The sequence below is a fragment of the Solanum stenotomum genome, chromosome 4, assembly GCF_019186545.1.
Source record: "Solanum stenotomum isolate F172 chromosome 4, ASM1918654v1, whole genome shotgun sequence".
NCBI classification, from domain to species: Eukaryota; Viridiplantae; Streptophyta; class Magnoliopsida; order Solanales; family Solanaceae; genus Solanum; species Solanum stenotomum.
Genome location: NC_064285.1, coordinates 51,648,674 through 51,663,685, shown reverse-complemented (window position 1 = coordinate 51,663,685; position 15,012 = coordinate 51,648,674).

Below are 15,012 nucleotides of genomic sequence, written 5' to 3'. Positions count from 1 at the left end.
TTAAATTCCCAAAAGTTGATCAACTTCATCCTCTCAAATATTTCTCTCTCTAAGGAAGAAGAAGAAATCTAGGGTTTCAAGATCAAGTCTCCAATCCACCATAGCTTTTGGTCTTTGAACTCCAAGGTATGATAGTCTTCACCTAGAGAGCTCTTTCTTAACTCCAATTTTGTAAAGCTATATTCCCCAATCAAATTAAGGTTTTATTCAATATCCATGGGTTCGTTTCAATGTTGATCAAATTGATTGTTTTATGTCTTCTTATGCATGAATTAAAGTAATTACATGATTTTAAGTTGAATTACCATGAACCCATGCATGATCCATGATTTTGATTATGGAACCATGAAAGATGAATTTATGAAGATATGCATGCCTTTTCTTTGTGAAATTGATGTAAATGAATTTGAGGATGCTTTGACTTTGAAAACATGATGAAACTTATGAATTATTAAAAAATGCATGCTTTATGAAAGTAATGCTTATGACTCAAGTAAGCTTATAGATGAAGATATCTATATGTTCTATGAAGCTTGGTCACATGACATGAATGACATCTAGATTTGCTCTTAATGCTTTTCGAGCTATTTTCCTAAATTAAGTCTTGATTAGTATGGTATCTGGATATGCCATCAATGATTATAAATAACGCTTTCAAAACTCAATCCATTAGTTGTAGGGCATTTCTAGCATGAAGTGAATGACTATGGGCCTTTAAACCTATTATGAAAAGATCATAGATAGTAAAAGGTTTCTCACGCATGGTCTAAGGAGTTATCCTACGATGTTTCTAGCTTGGATTAGTATCTTAATTGTACTTTTCCATGCATGATAAGACAAACGACGATTACCCATGTCCCATAATTAAAAGATAAGTTAAGATTAATAACTATTCTACGAGATTTATGCTTAGCACCGAGTGGACAAGTGGTGACTACTCATGTCCCATAACTATGTGCCACCATAGGATGATTGTCTTAGATAGATGATGATGGTATTAGATAGACATTAGCTAGTGGATCCACGTAAGCTAGAAGTTCATCATCCTTACCTTAGCAAGTAAGACACGGTCTTCTCAGTGTGGGAGAAGTACACTGGATTCCATATCACTACAACAAAAATAACTTTTAGCGGCAATAAATAGATACATTAATAAAGAGTGTTAAAGTCTTTACCGACCTTAGTTAAGTGCCATTAGATCCAGTGTCGCTAAAAGGCTTTAGGGACATATACAAAGAGTGCTAATTGCCGCCAAAAATACATAGTTAACGACAGTTAAGATATTACCATTAATTAATTGTTGCTAAAGATCATTTTTGATGTAATGTGTTATAGCTCATATGGCCTATATCGGTTAATGGCTACTTCCCACAACAATGAACTAAGGTTACTTCAAGAAGTATCGCAGATGTGTTTTAAAGATGATTTAAGTTATATTGACCATGATCACGATTTATGTTTTCTAACCTTTTTATCTTATGTATTAATTTGGTAATTGCATGTCATGAAAAGTCTTTTTATCATGATTTCATAACTCTTATGCATTTCTATCATACTTGGTATATGATATGTACTAACACATACTCTTCCCTATATTGTTTCACTAATGTAGGGTCAACGCTCCTATTTTGCATCCTCGTGGCTAGTGATCTCCTTAGTAGCTTTTGAAGAGTGGTGAATACTTGTGTTTCGAGGACCAAACCCTTTATTTTTTATTGTTTTTACTTTTCCATATAGTATGTGATGTATCGGTTACGTCCCAATCACACTTGATGTAATAGATGGTTTTGAGACTATGTTAGACTTCCACTTCATTTTGTCAAATTCTTTGATATAAAACTGTCTTTTGAACTCTTTTAATTCTATTATCTTGTATTATGTATTCTAAGTGACTTGTGTAGGGCCTCTTGGGGTCCTATACGCTATGTCACATCTAGGGTATACTGTGGATCGTTACAAAAATTAATTGATACTTTCTCCCAATGGTGAGATGGTGTGCTTCGATATCAAGGTTGTTTGTATGTTCCAGATGTAGATGACTTGAGAGAGCAATTATTATCAAAAGCCCATAGTTCTTAATACTCCATTCACCTGGGAGCCACCAAGATGTACCGTGACTTGCGGTAGGTCTATTGGTGGAATGGGATGAAGAAGGCTATTGCAAAATTTGTGGCTAAGTGTTCTAATTGTCAACAAGTGAAAGTTGATCAAAAAAATTGGGAGATTTGTCCCAAGATATCAGTATCCCTAGTTGGAAATGCTAAAATGTGAATATGGACTTTATTGTGGGTTTACCCTGTACCTAGTGACAATATGCTCGATTTGGGTTATTATGGATCGAATGACGAAAGCGGCTCATTTCAGTCTAGACAAGGTTTCCTATTCGGCGGAGGACTATGCTAAGTTGTATTTGAGAGAAATTGTTAGGTTGCATGGAGTTCCCTTATCAATTATCTCCGATCTTGGTACCCAATTCACTTATTTATTATGGAAATCCTTCCGAAAAGAGCTTGGTACTCGTGTTTAGCTTAGTACGGCCTTTCACCCACAAACTGATGGGCAAGCGGAGCATACTATCCAAACTTTGGAAGATATATTAAGATCTTGTGTAATTGACTTCAAGGGTAATTGTGATAATCATTTGCCTTTGATTGAGTTTGCATATAACAATAGCTATTACTCAAGCATTGGTATGTCTCAATTTGAGGCTTTATATGGTAGGAGGTATAGATCTCCTATAGGTTGGTTTGAAGTGGGTGAAATTTCTTTGATAGGTCCCAAACTGGTACATAAAGCTATGGAGAAAGTTTGGCTTATTAGAGAAAGGTTGAAAATAGCTCAAAGTCGACACAAGTCATATTGGTGAGTCTGGGATTTTGACTCATTTAGGGCTTATTAATCATAGTATTAGTGTCTTCTATGCCTATTTTCTGCTCTGAACTAATATTAAAATGCTAATTTGCAGCTATGAAGGTAAAAGAGCAAGACAGGGACATTACCGGGCAAAAAGGAGCGGAAAAGCTGAAAAAGTTGAAGATAAGGAAACCTGACAATCGCCAAGACCACTCGCCGAGTTGCACTTAAGCAAGCCAAACTTTACAGAGTGTCAGCCCTGGGGAAAATCCAACTTGGCGATGGAAATGGACTTTCGATGAACCACCGAACGGATCGGAGACAATGACTTTGATCGCCTAAAATTATAGAGTTTGAATGGTGAAGAGACAAGACAAGATGGCGATGGAGATGGATACTTGGCACATCGCCGACCTGGTCGACGAGGCTCAACTAACTCCGCTGATCAGTTCAATGTTGAAAACCTGAAGAAGTATAAATGCAAAAATTTAAAAGATTTCAGGGAGTTCCGAAATTTGGATGAACTATTCTGAGTGTTTGAGAGCTTAGACCTTGAGTTTTTTTATTCCAAACTTTGTTTTTAGAGTTTTTAAGTAGAATTCTAATTTGGGTTTTGATTTCAAGTTAATTTCACTCTTCGAGAAGACTTGGATTTTGTTACCCAGTTGATGGAGAACATAGTTGGTAATATTTTCCTACATTTATAATGTGTGGCTAAAACCTTCATTCTTGGGGGTGTGATTATGTGATTAATTATCTCAATTAGCATATGGGTGTTAGTAAATATTGGTTTAATGGTTGTTTTGAAGTAGGTTCGATTGATAATTGAGTTTTAACTCATAAATTGTAGTTGCAAATGAAATTCTAGTTTAGTATTATTTGCTTGCTTAAGAAAGAGGTTTTAGAATTAAGGTTATCAATTGATGATTTTAGTGATTGGGTTGTTGGGGGTTTAGCTTGAGAGAGTAAATTCTAAATTCGATCCTACCAATCAAGCTCGAGAGAGTAGATTAATTAAGGTTTTGGGTTGTTCATAATTATCATGCTTGTCGAGGTTCGAGAGAACTCGCTTGAATCGTAATAGTTGATCGAGATATGGCTATTGTATCTAAAGTCTAGTCTACCCACTAAGACTAATCGACTTTTGGTAATTAGTAATCACCCGTCTAGCGGAATTGGCAATTAATCGATCACATCCCCAAGGATCTTTTTCTACTTGATTGCTCCCTTATTTTAGTAGTTGTTAATTGACAAACCTATTCCCCCCATTTGACACTAGTTGTCAACCCCTATAATTTACTTTAATGGTTTCGATAATTTCTATTCCTATAAATGATTAGAACATGCATGTCACTTTGTGATTGAATTCTTTACTGTATCACTCCCAGTAGGATCGACCCCAACTCTTCATTATGTTCATACTAGATTGCAATCGCCTACACTTAGAATTGGATGAAGTGTAGTTGAGCGTTATAAAAAATGGTGCCACTACCGGAGAGTGGTGTTTAGAGTTCTTTTAGTGAAGTATAGTTGTGATCTAATCTTGTTTGTAGTTGAATCGACTTACTTTGTTTTGTGTTTGTTATTGGTTGTTTCTGAACAGGTGGTGAAATGAGTGTGAACGGAAGAAACAGCAGCCAACTTGGGCATCAAAATGACATCGGGAACTTAAATAATGTCAATGAAGCTCAATTGGATGGTGTAGCAGCTATTCGATTACCTCAGGTTGTGGGAAATGTTGTATTCCATGTGACTAGCATGATGTTGCAACTATTGCAAATGAAAGGATTATTCGGAGGGCTAGCTCATAAGGATCCCCATGACCATATCAGAAACTTCGTGGACGTGTGTGGTCCATTCTCGTTCAAGAACATCTCACAAGAGTCAGTCCGACTCTGGTTGTTCCCCTTTTCTTTGATGGTGGAAGAGACTAAATGGTTAGCTGATTTACTGAGGGAGTCGATTACATCTTGGAAAGAGCTTATCGAGACATTCTACATAAGATTTTTCTCACTTTCCAAGATGATAGCATTAAGAGACAATATTCAAGGCTTCAAACGTTTTGATGGTGAACCAATCCATGAAACATGGCTGAGGTTTCAGAAGATGTTACTTCAATGTCCAACCGATGGACTCCCAAACAACGTGTTGTTACAACATTTCTACCGGGGTCTTGATTTGGTAAACAAAGGTGTGGTTGATCAGCTTGTCCGAGGAGGTATTATGTAGCAAGCTTTCGAAATCGTTAACTCTTCTTGATGGGATGACGAAGATAAATCGAGCTTGGTATACTAGGGAGGATCAGGTGTCTCCTTTGACTTTCAGGATGAAAAAGGAACAAATAGAAAAGGACCAAGATCAAGATGAAAACATGGCTAAAATGATGACCCAAATGGATCTTTTGTCAAAACATGTCATGGGTACTGGGTCTAAGGTTGTGAACGTTGTTGGAGAAAGTGGAGTAAACCCTGATGATGCGCACTTTGAAGCTTTGTACAATAAAGAAGTACACTTTCTAGCAAATCAGGGAGGAGGTTTCCACCAAAATTATCTAAGGCCAGGTGGAAACCAAGGTTGGAATAGAGAGCGTGATGAAGGTTGGAAGGATCGTGATAGGGAGTGCCATGACCGTGGTACAAACTGGAGGGAACGAGACATCGACAAAGAGAGACAGTCCCTCCTCATCAAAAGCCAATAGAGCAAAGGGCTGACCCAGAAATTTTCCGCACTAAAGATATGTTTGCATGCATTCTCAATAAAGTGGAAGGGTCAGACAAAGTTCTTAAAGAGATGAAAGAGGACGTCTCAACTCTAAACATGACAGTTACTTTTCACTCAGTGTCCATCAAACAACTAGAAACACAAATGGGTTAGATTTCATCTCATTTCAACCCAAGGCAAAAAGCCGGCCTACCAAGTGATACATTGGCGAACCCAAAGAATGAACCATGAAAGCATAACCACGTCGTGCCACTATGTTAAATAAGGTGCTTCTTGGGAGGCAACCTAAGTTTTTGAGCTTTTATTATTGTTGTTTGAATAACCGATGTTGAATGTGCAGCTTGAAAATTTGAAATTTTGGGAAAATGAGCACTTAGGCGAGCCCAAGTACCGGTCGGCGACTCGTTGAACAGGTTGACGAGCCCGACCTAAATCGCTGTTTGAACCAGCTACCCAGCTTAACATTCTATAAAACTCACCGAGCTAAAAAGCCATGTGGCGCATCACCGAATGGGTCGGCGACATAAGTGACTATTGTCGACTAGCGCGCGAACTGAAGGGTCAAAAGGCAAAAACCATTTTTAAATTCAAAAGTCTTCCTCATTTCATACTTTTCGACCTTTGCATTTTTGCAACCGCATTTTATATTTCCATATTAGTTCTTCGTGCATTTTTGTGTGGGATCAATTGCTCAAGGTTGGACGTTGGTGCTTTTTGCTTAGATTCTTTAGCCTAGCACTTACATACTCGATATTGAGGTTGGTTAATCGAACCCCACCTTTAAATTTTGGTAAATTCAAATGCATGATCGTTGTATGTGTATAGTAATGATTGTTTAATTGTTTGTTGATAATGTCTGCCTTTGTCGTGTTTCATTTCGTAGTTTTAAGCTTTAATTATGAAAACCCGTGTGTTTGCATGATAAAATTGGGTGTTATGTTGACTATATTGTTGGGTCTAGTATTGGTGAAGTCTGAGTAACCCAAATTCTATCGATTGTGTGATTTTGCCTAATGATAGAGCAGGTGACGTCATTCTTAAGGGCAAAAGACGTCGATTGATCAATTTTGGCCAAATCGGGGGAAGTCTGAGTACCCCGAGGTCATGGGTAGTATGGGTCTAGGTTAAATTGCATAGAATAGGTGCTTAATTTTGTTCTTGTGAGCTGCGGGCTAGAAATAGAGGGTCGGGGCCAAAATATGGCACGTTGGACTATTCGGTAAGCTGAGTCGAGCTCGTCGAACGGTTTGGCGGTTCGCCTAAGGTCCCTTGGATTGCCTTTCTACCCTCCAAAATTATGGAAATCACTCTGTAACATTCAGCGATACGCTTGAGTTCGTCAAGTTCACTTGGCGACTCATCAAATGCCCCTTTAGATCGCCTTTGTGCGCCCCAGTTTTAGTAAATTTTCTATAACATTCGGCGGGCCACTTTTAGTTTGCCGAATGGTGTGGGCAATCCTCTGAAAGGCCCTAGACATCGCCGACTTGTGCTGATTTCTGAGTAATTTTATTTTGAAACATTCGGCGAGCCCGACTTGGCTCGCCAGATGGGTTCGGCGAGTTTTCCTGCACAGTTTTATAACTTTGAAATTTTTTGAATTAAGTCTAACGTATTTGGTTTTGTTTGGCAGGAATGGCTAGACCTAAGGTACCGGGAAGAAACCAACCACCTCGTAAGCGGGCTAGAGGCATATTCATCAATGAAAGGGTTGCACCCTCCCGAAACACACAAGGAAAACTTCCTCCAAAGGGGGGAAAGGGAAAAGGGAATGAGCCCATAGTTCCAACACCTGCGGTGGAGAGCTCTGATAGTGAGGGTATCTATGCCACCCACCTCACTACTTCTGACAGTGAGGGAAACTCAGGTGACAGTTCATCGGTCTCCACATCTAAGCCGAATGACGATCAGACTCTCCAGACTAGGAGAGCGGAGCTACTCTCCAAAGCCATGCATGACTCAGCCAAGATGCCAGTGCCACCTCGTCCACCTCCAGCTCCGATTGTTGAGTAGGTTCCTCCGATGCCACCGGTTCAGGCACCCCCACCCCGGTCATTGAATAGACTGAAGGCCGAGGGTTTGAGGGCCAGAAAAGAACATATGCCATTGAATTTTAAAAAAATTAAAGTACCACAAATAAGACTCTTCAAATTTTATTCGTGCCACATAAATTTGGACAGAGAGAATAGCATATTATTCAAAATTTATGTGAATTTTATAATTCACAATAATTAACAATTTAATTTTTTTGAAAATATATATTAAAAAATTGAGTAACTCTCCAAATTTCATTTGTGTCACATGAATTACGACAAAATAAGTAATATATGTTGGGCCCGTGCTGGCACAGGCTCATGTAGCTAGTATATATAGAGAGTGTGTAATGTCCTAAAATACTCATTCTCTCATAAGTATTGGGGAATGGGGGGGCACCTCTACAAGACTTTAATCTAAACATGCTGCCTGATTTGCTCATACCCCTCATTCATTAAGGTTGATAATTTTGGCGTAACTGATACTAAATCAGTCTCATATATTGTATTGGTATCATTAAGGCTAATAATTTTCTCTTAACTAATACTAAATCAGTAACATATATTGTATCGGTATCATTAAGGTTGATAATTCGCTTAACTTAATATTAAATCAGTATAATATATACTGTATTGGTATCATTAAGGTTTTTGTTCAGAAATTACTCATTAGTCAATGATACTATAGAGTATATGTATATTGTTGTGGTATCATTAAGGTTTATTGTTCAGAAATTACTAAATAGTCAATGATATTATAACAGTATAGAGTATATATATACTCTTATAATATCATATTTCTGAAAAAGAAACCTTAATGATACCAATACAATATATTATACTGATTTAGTATCAGTTAAGCGAAATTATCCGCCTTAATGATATTAATACAGTATCATATACTGATTTAGTAGTTAAGCAAAATTAGTTGGGGATATATAGTGTAATTATTTAGTGGGGTATGAATGTAAAGAGGTATATATTTGTAATTATTTTGCCTTTATAGGGTATTTGCTTAGTTTCCCCTTTAATATTTATGTTTTTTTAATTTTAATTAAGGAAAAACTACATAAATTAGCCACAAAATCCAAAATAATTACAAGTTCATACCCAAACTCAAAGTAATTCCTGAAATACCCATTCTCTCATAAATAATTACAGCACATACCCCCCATTCATTAAGGCTGACAATTTTCACTTAACTGATACTAAATTTGTCACGACCCAAAGTATACCCTAGGCGTAACATGGCGTATAGGATCCCGAAAGGCCCTACACAAGCCACTTAGTATGCATAAACAAGATAATAGAAAATCAAGAGATTTTAAAAGACAATTCATATCATAAAGAGTTTTGTAAAAACGAAGCGGAAGTCTACATAGTCTCAAAAGTCATCTATTACATCAAGAGTGATCGGGACGTTACCCGTACATCACAACAATAGTGAAAGTAAAGACAATAAGAAACAAAGGCTCAGTCCTCGGAATGAAAGGACTCACCGATCTTCAAAATCTACTAAGTGGTCCCTGGCCACGGAGATGGAAAATTGGAACGTCGGACCCTACATTTGAGAAACAACGTAGGCAAGAGTATTTGTAAGTACAAAAATGTACCAAGTATGATAGAAATTCATAGAATTATAAATCATGCTAAAAAGGACCTTTCCTGACATGCAAACACCAAGTTAAAACCATAAGAGAAGAGGTTAGAAAACATAATCGAAATCATGGTCAATGCAAGTAAAACTCATCTTTGAACACTTTTGAGATACTTCTTGAAGTAACCTTAGTTCATCATTATTGTGGGAATTAGCCTTGACCGACAGAGACTATGTGAGTTATAACATAGAATTCGATGTCTGCCCCACACTAAAAAGGGGTGTCCTTACTTGCCAAGGCAAGAACCTTAACTTCTAGCTTACATGGATCCACTAACTAATGTCTATCTAAGTCAATCTTCCTATGGTGGCACATAGGTATGGAATAAGGAGATTGCTACTAGAAACCCGACCTCTAGCTACGGGAGAGACTCCATCTCAATATCATCTCGGTGTTAAGCATAAATCCCATAGAATAGTCATAATTCTTTACTTGACTTATTTTTAATGGAAGGCATATCAAATTGCCAATCCAAGCTATGTTTCATTAGAATAGCTCCTAAATCTTGATTCAAACTCTAGTTGAGCAAACCTTTCAACTCTAAGAATCCTTATGTGAGAAAACTCTTTCACATGCATGTATTGAGTAGTATGTGAGAAATCCTTTCACAACTACAACATTTATGCTTCACTCTTAGAGCAATCTTAAATCATTTTCATCACTTTCATAAAAAATATGCATATCTTCATAAACTCATCTTTCATAGTTCAAAACCCACATTATATCATCTTAGCTTAGAAAACATGATTTAGGCATGGGTTCATGGGGATTCATCTTGAAAACATGGAATTATCTTAATTCATGCATAATAATTTGTCGTTTGGCTGTATGTGGTCCTTGATCAAAGGCTAGGGGAGAAAACCCCTTAAAGTGGCAACTTGACGAGCCCTTGGACAGGCCGTCAACCTCACCACAGGTCGTCTAGGCTTTCGTGGGAGGGACACCTGCATGGGCAAGTTCTGGAAACTCTTCACGAGCACCCAAACGGACCGTGGTCCCCTACACGGCCCGTCTAGGGCTCCGTGGAGGGTTCCATGGTCCACTCTTGGGTTCTTGACTTACCCTTTTTTTTACTCATTTCTAGCCTTTCTCTAATCCAAGGTGTTACAAAATTAGTATCATATATTATATTGGTATCATAAAGGCTGATAATTTTCACTTAACTGATACTAAATAAATATCATACACTGTATTGGTATCATTAAGGCTGATTTCACTTAACTTGATACTAAATCAGTATATATATATATATATATATATATATATCATTAAGGTTTCTTCTTCGAAAATTAATCATTCACTATAAAAAGTAGGGGGTATTGCCGGTTTTTCATACGTAATACGACGGTTCGAAACCATCACAATTCACTTTAATGGCATTTTATAAATACGTCGATATTCCGTCTGTCACAAACATATTACGATGGTTTTTAAAAAAATCATCGTAAATATATATTATACCGTTGCACTATAAACTTGTTATTGCGACATTTTGTATTGAATAGAGTGGCGATTTACAACTGTCATAATTGTAAAAAAAATTGAAATCTTTTTTATGTATTACGATGTTTTTAAAACGCCGTAATGTTCAATTCGTGACGCCGTAAATAATTATGTTTTTCAGTTTTGTCAATCAATATTTACATCCTATTTATTGCATCTTATATATTTAAATTTCTATAATCAATAATTTAATCACAACATAAACGATCAAATGAGCAAAATATTCATTACATAAAAACATAAGTACTTCAAAATTACATCATCAAAATACTACTGTTTTGAATTGTTATTCAAAATTCCAAATTTACATTATCAAAAATATTAATTTCAAAGTATCATTCAACAAGAATATCCAACAGAAAAAACCCCAAAAATGCTTAGTCCATTATCATTGTTACTTTCATCTGAAGATTTCTAATCGATGCTTGGTCCAATTGATGATTGATCATTAGTATCACCTTCTATATTTGATGCCTGAAAAAGAAAAAAACATTAATTAACAAGGAAGCTAATGATCATACTTTAAATCTATAACAGAAGTATCAAAGAATGACTAGAAGTGTTAAAACTTAGATAATTTTGACTAATCAATTGGTAAGTATCAAGAATTGAATTATCATTTGTTTATACTAGTGTTGTGGGAGTATATCATCGATGTTGGCACACATCATTACAACAATAATGCCAACATACTTAATGTCATCCCACAAAAGTCAAAGTAGCACACCAAACATATTAAAACTGATTAGCGTTAAATACATTAAAGAAACCGAATATCCAAATTTACTTAAAAGTGGGTATCATGAATATTCTGGATACCCAAAGCCACAACAACCTCAAGAACCAAACTAAACGAAAAGCCTCTCCAACATACAAAAAGTGTTGCTGTAATATGCATTTTGTTGAAACTGATTTCACAAAATTGTTTCTTGTTATCATCATACAATACAAACAGGGGAAAGAAAATACAACACATCATCATCAAGAATGAACCTTTATTGTAATATGCAAATACCATATAGTTGTAACACCCCGACTTTTTGAAACGTCTAAATTAACTTGTACTTTCATGGAAAGACAAAGAGGGTGAGTAATAAATTAAGAATGATGTGGTATGTCATATTTTAAGTGTTCAAGGGTTGTATCTCAAGTTTTGAAGTTAGATAAGTGGCAAAATAAAAGTTGGCAAAAGTTATCGTAACTTCCTTTTGAAAGATTTCTCTGAAATTTGGGTCAAATGTCTCGGAGGTTTTCTCCCAATCTATAAATAGTTATGGGGACCACTTCCTAACAAATCGAAGGTCTACGAGTCTAGTGTCCAACGCATCAAACCATTAATTCATACAACTTTAGAATAGATATTTACATTTTTGCGAGACTGCGCAAGCAGGCACATGAGGTGGGGACCTAGGTCGGTAGAACTTTTTATATATCTTTGTCTTCGACTTTTTCTTCATTTTTTAGTTAAGAACCTGAAAACTTAGAAAACCCATTTCTAGGATCAACCAAATTATAGATTTTATCGACTTAAGTCCTTGAAGAAAGTTGTTCTACGCGTTGAGCTCGTCATCATGGTATAATTTGTTTAATTGATTTCGTAGCATATCATACTTTGGTGTTGGGACAGCAAGGGTTTTGACATATTTTAAGGTTTTGATGTGTATTACGAACTTATGATCTAGGTAAGACCCTTATTTCATCGACTCTAGCTTTGATAAGCCGCAAATAGCAATTTGCGACGGAAATACATATCTTTTATCGGATTATCGTGGTATCTTCTATTTTTGTCTGTTGATTATGGTCCTGCCTTGTTGTAATATCGAAGGGGATTATGAGTAAAAGTCATTAGGCCACGTGAATTCAATGAAAAAGGTATGTTAAGCCTATTCCATTCTTACGTCATGTTTCCTTAAAGCTCAGGAGAAATGTAATTGGGTTGTTATCATTGTTATACTTGTAGCCATTATTGTTGATTGTTGGCTGCTCGAGTGGATATAATCCTCCCTTGTCGGGATTCTTATTCAGTTAGTAGCGTCCCTATGTTGGACACAACTTAGAGGCTATTCATATAGGTTGCTTATAGCTAAATTTCTCATTTTTAGCCTATTGGATTGTTATTGTTGCCCTTGGGGCTATTGTGGTTAGCTGAGGAATGTGATTCATGCCTAGAAGGGTTATGTTCTGCCTAAGGGGCTATATTGATGCCTAAAAGGGCTATGAGTTGTCTATGGGGCTATATTGATGCCTAGAAGGGCTATGAGTTGCCTACAGGGCTATATTGAAGCCTAAGAAGGCTATGTGCTTCCTACAGGGCCATGTTGTTGCCTAAGAGGGCTATGAGTTGTCTATAAGCTACATTGATGCCTAAGAGAGCTATGTGCTGCCTACGAGGCTATATTATTGCCTAAGAGGGCTATGTGATTTCCTACGAGGCTAGGGGACTACCGATAGGGATATATAGACTAATTGGCACCTTCTAGGCTTATAGGGACCTGGGTAGGTGGTCTTGTGTGTTGTTTGTACTTGCCGAGCTTTTGGGGGTTTGGTTAGGTTGTTGTTTTATTATTTTTTATATGTTTAGATTTAGGAGCAGATCATTACACTTATTTTATCCTTGATTTATTCATCGGATTACTCTAGTATGTTAGGATACCTGCTCATAGTCTATTGCCTTTCATAATCGGTACATTATTTCGTACTAATGCCTCATTGCCTGGGGTACTGCATTCATGCCTACAGGTCTCGACAGACGACCTCCTAAGCAGCAGGATTGACTTCTATCCGGTTGGCTAGCCCCTTTCCTCCGGAGCCGCCATAGTTGGTTAGTTTTTATTGTATATATTTTTATGGGTAGGCTGGGGCCTTGTCCCGCCAATATTTACTACTCTTAGAGGCTTGCAGACTAGTGTGTGGGGTGTATAGCTACGTTATGGTCATGCTAGCCTAGTTTGTTGGTTTGTTGAAGCTTGTTAGTTGTTTGATGTATTGTATTGATATATACTTGCTTTTAGTTTCAGTATAGAGATCATGGTGGCCTCGACGGCCCAATCAAGACTTCTGTGCTAGTTGGCTATTTCTTTATATGAACTCTTGGGAGTAGCTGTTTCTTTTATAGATCTATTGGCAGGGGCCTTGCCGGCCGAGAGCTTAATTTTAAGCCGAGATATACTTGTTTGTTTTCTTGATTGGGTGTGGTTGTCATGCGCTAGTAGCAAATGGTTCAGCAGGGTCGGCTCGGGCCTGAGTTTTGGCATGAGGAGCCAGTTGCCCCCCTTGAATTTGGGGAGTGACAATAACAAATTAACCATGCAATCAAAATGGTGCTGCTTCTCAACATATTCTCAAACACCACACACACATTGGTGTTGCTTCTTAGCATCACAATCACAACAGACACATGATAGTTCCATCAAAATATAATAGTAGTACTGCTAAACTAATTCTACTTCACCAAAAAAAAAAGCTTCACTCATGAATTCTTAAAGAACAATAGTAGCTCAGTCAGTGTGAAATTGGAGATATTACTTAACCAGCAAAAGCCCTCGTGTTTGCAAACTTTCACAGAGCCAAGCATAACAACCACACATTCAATTGCCTTCAATTACACAGTGAGGCATACGGATAGTTCAAACGTATATGGAAACACACATTATAGTTTCACGTACAACACAGTGAGACATAGTTCAAACATATACCACCAATTTCTAGGTAAGTTCGGACAAAAAATATGCAACATAAAACATACTGAAATAAAAGCTAAAAAATAAAAATTTATCAATTGACATAGCTAGAAAGGACAACATACCAATTCAACTTGAAGCTAAATGATATCAGAGTATTAAAATAAAAACAAAATCAACAAGTATCTATATGATAGTAACTATTTACATGAATTGTGAATCAATAATATAAAGTAATTTTATGCAAGTAAAAAGCAAATGTTGTTGTCAATTACTGAACATCTTATTACAACCAAGTATCTTAACCAACTTATGACATATGCAAAACTAAAACACTAGCATACATAAATATACAGTGAACTAATAATCATATTAGCAAGTTATGTCTACATATTAATTAAGTTATTTGCAAATCTGAAAATTAAAGTAAATAACTTACAAAAATAAGTACACTTGATGTCCAAAAATTTATTTTATTAGCGTATGCTTGGTTTAAACACATTACAGAACTATAGATTGAAAAAAGAGTTGAGCTAGAGTCTTTAGATAATCAACAATCCCATA